The sequence below is a fragment of the Anguilla anguilla genome, chromosome 5, assembly GCF_013347855.1.
Source record: "Anguilla anguilla isolate fAngAng1 chromosome 5, fAngAng1.pri, whole genome shotgun sequence".
Taxonomy (NCBI): domain Eukaryota; kingdom Metazoa; phylum Chordata; class Actinopteri; order Anguilliformes; family Anguillidae; genus Anguilla; species Anguilla anguilla.
In genome coordinates this window covers 62,402,670-62,410,504 of record NC_049205.1, presented here as the reverse complement: position 1 = coordinate 62,410,504, position 7,835 = coordinate 62,402,670, and the positions used below count along the sequence as shown (strand labels likewise).

The following is a 7,835-nucleotide window of genomic DNA, read 5'->3' as shown; positions in this document are numbered from 1 at the left end:
ACTGAGGGTGCGCTCCCACTGCTGTCCACTGCTACAGAAATAACCATGCACACACACTTTCTCTTGGCCTTGTATATGACTCTAACCATGCACACGCACTTTCTCTTGGCCTTGTATACGACTCTAACCATGCACACACACTTTCTCTTGGCCTTGTATACGATCCTCAGGCAAATTAACACTGTGTGATTACAAAGAGAAGAAAAAGTTGTTTTTTTTGGGGTGGGGGGGTGTGTGGGTTGGTGGGGTGGGGTGATTCGGGTGGGCTTCAGAGGCATGTTGGCAGCAGTCGGTAGCCCAGAGGAATGACATTGCATGGCACTGCATATCTGATTGTGAAAACACAGACTCGTGTTTCACTGTCTGTCTCCCCCCGGGCCTCTGTACCTTCCTATATAACGACAACAGCTTGGCTATTATGTTGCTTTCTTCCCCCCCCCCCCCCCCCCCCACCCTCCTCCTCCTTCCAAGAGATGTGCTGTAACTTCTGTGCAAACACACAGTCAACAGGCAACTGAGGCCAGCGGGAGAAAAACAGAGATTTCCTTTGTCTGGAGTGACGGGGAGCGGGCTGGCAGGGACCCAGCGGAGAGAGAGAGAGAGAGAGAGACCTTGAGCAAGCCTGCAAAAAAAAGAAGAAGAAGAATGTGTGCTGCTTTTTTTACAGGAGGAATATCAGCGACACAATGCAGCCCTTCAGACCGTAACGGCCTCCTCTCCTCTTCTTCTCCTCCTCCGGCGCTGTGTGTCCTCAGGAACGCTCGCTATCGCCCCGGAGACCGGCCTGTTTCGCATCGCCATGCCGATAACACACGCGTTCAGAAAAGAGACATGCTTTACATAGGAAGTGTGTTTTAGTACAAGATGGTTTACACATGTAGTATATCATAATAAAAGAGAGATACTTTACATATGAAGTATTGTTTAATGAATATTGTTTAATATAGGGCGGCAGTGTAGCACAGTGGGTAAGGAACTGGGCTTGTAACCGAAAGGTCATAGGTTCGATTCCCGGGTAAGGACACTGCCGTTGTACCCTTGAGCAAGGCACTTAACCGAAATTGCTTCAGTATATATCCAGATGTATAAATGGATACAATGTAAAAAATGCTATGTAAAAGTTGTGTAAGTCGCTCTGGATAAGAGCGTCTGCTAAATGCCTGTAATGTAATGTAATGAAAGATAGTTTACATATGAAGTACATTTTAATAAAAGAGAGGTACTTTACATATGAAGTATATTTTAGTACAAGATGGTTTACATGTGAAGTATATTTTAATAAGAGAGAGATAGTTTACATATGAAGTACATTTTAATAAAAGAGATGCTTGTATACGAAGTGTATTTTAGTAGAAGATAATTTACATGTGAAGTATAATACAAGAGAGATATTTAATATATGAAGTCTGTGTTCGTAACAGAGAGACTTCACACAATGTTCCAACATCGTCAGCTGATACCGTCTCTCAATCTCTGTTCCTTTTTTTTGTGTGATGCAGTCTGAGAGTTCGTACCTGATCTCGCCGAGCACTCCTGTGCATTTAATGTCAAGCCTCATAAATAATTTGCGGTTGTAAACCACCCGCTGCTCAGCTGCGTTATGACTGCATTGTAAATAAACCACGCGCTGCGCTAGAGAAATAAAAAAAAATAATGTTGAAGCGGAGAGAGAACAGCCTTCAGTACATGAGGTTTAGAACCCGTCGTTAAATATTATGAAAATGTAGGCCAAAAAAATCCTAAAATGTCTACCTGCCTGTGTCCTCGTAATGCCTGTGACAGTAGACCCATGCTACGATATGTGTGACCTTCAGTTTGGTACCACCTAGAGGCAAACCTTGAATCCCAATGCTGTCATCTGGGCATCTTATTAAAAATTATGTACGCACAAGGAAATGCTGCTTATGCGCGTGGATTTGAGCCAATGCTAGTCTATTTACATGCAGGAGGCCAATGCTAATCTATCTCCATGTAGGAGGCAATGTTAATCTATGCGCGTGTGGGAGTCAATGCAAATCTATGTACTTGCATGACCCAATGCTGGTCTATGTACATCTATGCACATATGGGTCAGTGCTAGTTTATGAGCATGGCAGCCTGGGCATTTTGGGGGGTTTGTAGTCTAAAGCCTAAAAATACACTTCAATTAACTTCAGAGCAGCTGGTACAGCAGTATTAAGTTTCCAGAGTCTGTATATGCAGTATAAACAGATTGATGTATGGCCTTTACTCACTATCATGAACGTAAATATAATTTTTATATCCTGCCAGTACTTCTCCCCTTGAGTCCAGCGGGCTCAGGTGGCGTGTGCCATTGGAAACAGATCTGTTCAAAAGTGAGGTCATATTTCTTGAAGAATTACTCTGAAAATTGATAATAGAATGAACTAGACTAGAGAGTGTACCAATTATATGAATTCTTAAATGTAATATGTTATAGCCAGTAGTAATTTTGAAGAAAAAAAAATGCTATGTAAAAGTTGTGTAAGTTGCTCCGGATAAGAGCGTCTGCTAAATGCCTGTAATGTAATGTGATTTTAAAAAATGTAATAATGGAAAAAACTTGATCAACCAGTACCTGTATGTGGTATTCAGGTACAAGTTCACCTGCCAATCCCATTAAAAGGTCATTTTTGGAAAGGTGGAGATTACATTACATTACAAGCATTTAGCAGACGCTCTTATCCAGAGCGACTTACACAACGTTTACATAGCATTTTTACATTGTATCCATTTATACAGCTGGATATATACTGAAGCAATTTCGGTTAAGTACCTTGCTCAAGGGCACAACGGCAGTGTCCTACCCGGGAATCGAACCTGCAACCTTTCGGTTACAAGCCCAGTTCCTTACCCACTGTGCTACACTCCGCCCTGGGGCTCTCAGAGTTTGGGGCTCGCCCGGACTTGGGCTGGGGGAAGCTCATGGGGATGCTGGCCATAGATCTGGATTTGATACCAGATCGCGAGACTCATCCATGAACACGGGCCCCTCCAGGCACTGGAGCTCCTCCATGCACTAGAGCCCATCCATTCATTGAGACATAACCATGCACTGGAGCCCCTACATGCACTGGGGCCCCTCCATGCACTGGGGCCCCTCCATGCGCTGGGGCCCCTCCATGCGCTGGGGCCCCTCCATGCACTGGGGCCTACCCATACACTGATTTTCCTCTCTTTCTATGGGAACTTCTCTTGAATGCACAGGGGGTTTTAAAAATGACGTGTAAACCAAGCTCATCTCACCGAGTGACTTAATCTCCTTTATGACATTGGACCCTAGGGCGAGAGTCACACAAGTCAACTGGATAATCAGTAATTACAAACCAGGTACATTCAAGGGGGAAATTATGCCACAAATACAACGTAACACTGTCAGCAGTGCTTGTTTACAGTTTTTGCTTTGTTTGTTTATATTTTATGTTGAGAACAGACATAGACACTGATATTGCCAATCATGTATCAGGCAAATATTAGAGAAATGCAAATACCGCACAGAGCAGACTGAAAAAAAAAAATTGTCTCAAATGTTAAAATAAAGATGTTTGGTCTGTGATAATCCTCGGCCTTGAAACAATGAAATTCTTTCCTACCATTCTATAAGCCATCTGCTAATTTTCTGTTGTCAAGGAAACAAGTCTCATCGCTTGAAAGCCCTGTTCTGGTAAAACATTTAGATAACCTAAAAAAAAAAAAAGCCTCAATAAGCGAAATTTCAAAACATCACATGGAATAATAAAACCATATTTTGAGAATGAGAATGAAAGCTTCAATAAACAGAGTCAAGCAGAAAAACAATTTTTGATGCATTAGTTGTGTCACTTCATAAAACCAGTGTTCCAGTTATGTTTGATTGCAAGTATTCAACGTATGATGAAGAATACTCTCGCCATGGCACCTTTTCCTTCTTGTACACATTGAAACTTACTTTCATGCCCTGATTTGAAGGAAATCTGGCTTAAATTTCCTTTCATATGTTATTCCTTTGTCAGGTATATTTGAAAATGACAAACATGTTCAACTATGCAAATGAAACTGCTATACATTGTATAGAACAGAATACATATAGGCCTATACCACTCAAACAGCATGTTCATAGTGAGGCTAATGTATACCAGTTTTATTGAAATAAAAAAGTATACCTCCTCATAATTAAATTAACTATCCAAAATCATAGCGCATTGGCCAAAAAACATAAATCTTGCATGGAACGAGCACTGTTGCCAACTGGTCTTATTCCGTCACTGCTCTTGTACATTATTCATTTGAGCTTTAGATGCCCGTATCCAAGGCAACAGCCATAAGTTATATTTTGCATACGACCCTTTCCTACAGCTGAATATTTACTGTGGAATTTCAATGGCTCGGCTCAAGGGCGTGACAGCATTTTCTAACCGCCTTCCAAACCGGATTTTCGGCACTGCATCTCTGCAGCCACTTACTGTCATCTGCTGTGCTCAATTAAGGCTGACCAAATGTCCTCTTTTTACTGGACATTTCTTCTTTTTTGGGCCCAAACATATCCGTCCAGGTGGTATCTTTAAATTCCTTTAAAAAATTTAAAAGGCCGGTTAGTTTTGCTTGTTACATAGACCTAATATAAACAAGCGAAATAGCCTAGTATTATGTTCATAACGCCCCTGTCTTCGTTTCCTGAAATCCAATACATGTTCACCCTAATTCTCTCTCTCAGCAATAACACTCGTTACTCAGAATCCTGACATGGCCTAAGAGGACAAGGAGAAAGTTACCAGAGTACAAATATGCAGTGGGGACATATTATTAAGAACATTATTAACATCATCTTAATCAGATTCAAACACTTAATTTACAAAATTCTACTCGCGCAAAATGATACAAAAAACAAGGATGATCAAACAGTTTGTCATGTGTTAGAATTTCTCTGACAGGTAGCGTTTTATAATGGCGGTGTTACATGATTAGGCGTTAAATAGCATCGTTATTCCATGTTGCAGGGGAGCCAGTTTCATTTTCACATTGAAATCAGCAACCGACCAGACCCAAAACATCAGGTGAGGAGAGCCGAGTGTGTAATTAACTGCTCGAAATCGATCAATTAAGCTCTGAATAACAATTAAAACTAGCGCTCTCTTTGGTTCCCCAAGGACAGTAGTCAGGACTAGTTCTGAAGGGCTTTCTTTCTGAAATTTAATCTAAAAATTGGTCCTCAATCCAGGTCCTGGAGAGCCGCAGGATTCAGGACCTCCTGCCTTTTGTTGTCACTCAGCATTTGAGCAGAGCAGCGATTGGCCAGTTAAAGCATTTAATTACGCAGCTAACGCAGATCACCTGATTTCTCGGATCTGAATCGGTTGTTGATTTTATGGCGAGAAACAACAAAGACCAGTAGACCATGGTTCTCTGTGACCAGGACTGAAGATCACTCAGCGAAGATTTAACATAAGGTAAACGTTTAAGTCAAAAAAGGATATTTGTTCATATTACTTTTCACGGATAGGTAAGGTTCTGGCTATAGCATATGAAACCTCCGCAAGCAATTTGCCAACCAGCTGTTCGTAAATTATCACAGCTGTATGCTAGCAAACCATTCGATGCGAAGACCACTTGCCAACTGTGTTGCCTGGTCTTAACTATGAAAAATCAGGTTCTTCCCCTCCTGTCTTCTGTTGTACTCAATTAAGTTAGACATCCTCTCACATTTCTTAATTTTTGAAAATATTTGTCCATGCGAGTTTTCTAAGTTCCCAAAAATGTTCGGTTAGGTTCTGCTTTCTGATCAGGGCTACTCAAATCTGGCCCTCCGTTCCAGTGATGCTGCTGATTTTCATTCTTCCCCTCTAATCAGGACGGATTTAAACCTGGTGAGTTAAATCTCTGGCCAATCAGTGGCGTTAATCGATCAATTAACTATCAGATAGAAAAAGAAAAGCAGCAGTACTACTGGCCTTGGGGGCCAATTTTGCGTTATCACCGGGCTAGGGGACAACAGCAGGACTGATTTGCATACATTTGGTGGACTGACTGCTGTGACAACAGCAGGCCACTAGTGGGTGCTGTTAGTTTGGGGTCTGAATTAGAGAAACGTGATGAAATTCAATACAATATAATGGAGACAGAGGTCAATGGCTATATTTTCAGAAGGTATGGCACTGAGGTGTCAAATCAAATTTAATAAGACAGTATTACATTATTACTTGGTTTTAAAGGGCCAAAACATAAGCTATCATCCACATGGAGGTAAATGTATTATATTCAGAGGTGGACATTCCAGGGGTCAGAAAGTAAAAGTCGTGCCATGTATTTCATCCACCTCTGAACTCAGCCTGCTGATTTAGCTCTACCTCCTGGCTGAAGAACGGTGCTCATTAGCAAATCCAGGTGACTGGAACAAAATCCTGGGATGAACTTTCTGAACCTGGATTGTCCACCTCTGATTATATTGAAGGTTATATCTGTCATGTCTTAACCCAAATCAGAACTCCTTTCGAGCTGGATCTCAATTGAAATTAGTCAGATTACATGGTTGCTGCTTATAGCTTTAAACAAATTATGAATATTTAATGTTTGCTTGTGAATAAAAAAAGCATGTTAGTCCTGCATATTTTATAATAGCTCCTTCTTTATGAACCGGGACGTGGAAATCAGAATGCCTTTTAAAATGACCCTACTGGCTTCACGCAGGGGTTGGCTTGTAGCTAATGGTGTTCTTGAAACAAATATTCAACCATGGTCTTCACCTCACTTTCCGTCCTCTTATAAAAAGCTACATGGGGTTTTATAAGATATGGTCTCATGCTAAACCCATATGTGGGTCAAACAAAACCAGAAGATGAGATGTAGTTTAAATTACTTTGTAGTGTGTTTTTGAACACACTGAATCCATCAGACATTGACTGAAAAGCAGGACTTGACTTAGTGTTGCTACTACAGGTGGCTGCTGTGCTTCAGGAGGCAAAGACTCAGCTGCAGTTTAGACTACAGACCTATTCAAAGCACTGCTGTATAGATGCAGGTATGTACACGTACAGCGCAGTCCAAGAATTTGGATGGTAACACATTTTTGGTTGTTTGGTTCTGAACTCCAGCACATTGGATGTGAAATGAAACGATGGATACGAGGTTAAAGTGCAGACTGTCAGCTTCAATTTGCAAATATTTACGTCCATATCAAAGTGCACCATACAGCAATTGGAGGTCCTTTTGTTAGACCTTGTTTCCCCCATTTTGGGGGGCCGAAAGTAATTGGGCATTTAGCTGCTGAGCTGTTCCTTAGCCAACTGTGTGTCGGCACCATTAGTTCATGCACAAGAAAGCTAACAAAAGACCTGGAGTTGATTCTACAATGTGTGTGGAATTTGCAATTGGAGTCTGTTGCTGTTGTCTCTCCGTACTCTCCTTGTAAAGAAACAAGAGTGCGCAGGTGAGCTCGGAAGTAGCAAACAACCTAGTAGACCACCGAAGAACACACATGTACACACACACACCCACACACTCATACTGCTGCACATATTCAAATAATATCTTGCATAAATACATCATTTAAGCATTACAAGAATATAAACTGTTGCACTGATTGTGTCACTGATTCACGACAATATATTTTTGTGGTTGCAGTGATAAAATGTATATTGTGTACATTTAATGTATACTTAAAGTATCATACGTGCTCTGTGCAGTGCTTAGAGCTGGGACATTGTTCCTCTCACAATGCAAATATGGCTCTACTATTCTCAAACTGGAGAGGGTCTCTCTTGGCTTTCACATGGAAAAATAAAACCGCTGTCTGATTGGTTGATTTTTTTAAATTTTTTTTTACTCATGACATCACCTTTATTCATTGCTGCTACATTCTT

General features: G+C 41.1%; 1 long non-coding RNA gene across 2 annotated transcripts in view; it reads left to right on the top strand.

The window, feature by feature from the left end:
* Window positions 1-5,200: 5,200 nt before the first annotated feature.
* The window catches only part of LOC118228369, a 50,011-nt gene continuing 47,376 nt past the window's right edge, over window positions 5,201-7,835 (top strand). Inside the window, exons 1-2 of one of the 2 annotated variants that reach the window (XR_004765469.1) lie at window positions 5,201-5,426; window positions 6,913-6,994. This is a non-coding gene — a long non-coding RNA (uncharacterized LOC118228369). The remainder of the gene's footprint in view (window positions 5,427-6,912; window positions 6,995-7,835) is intronic. The other variant, XR_004765468.1, reaches the window with a different exon arrangement.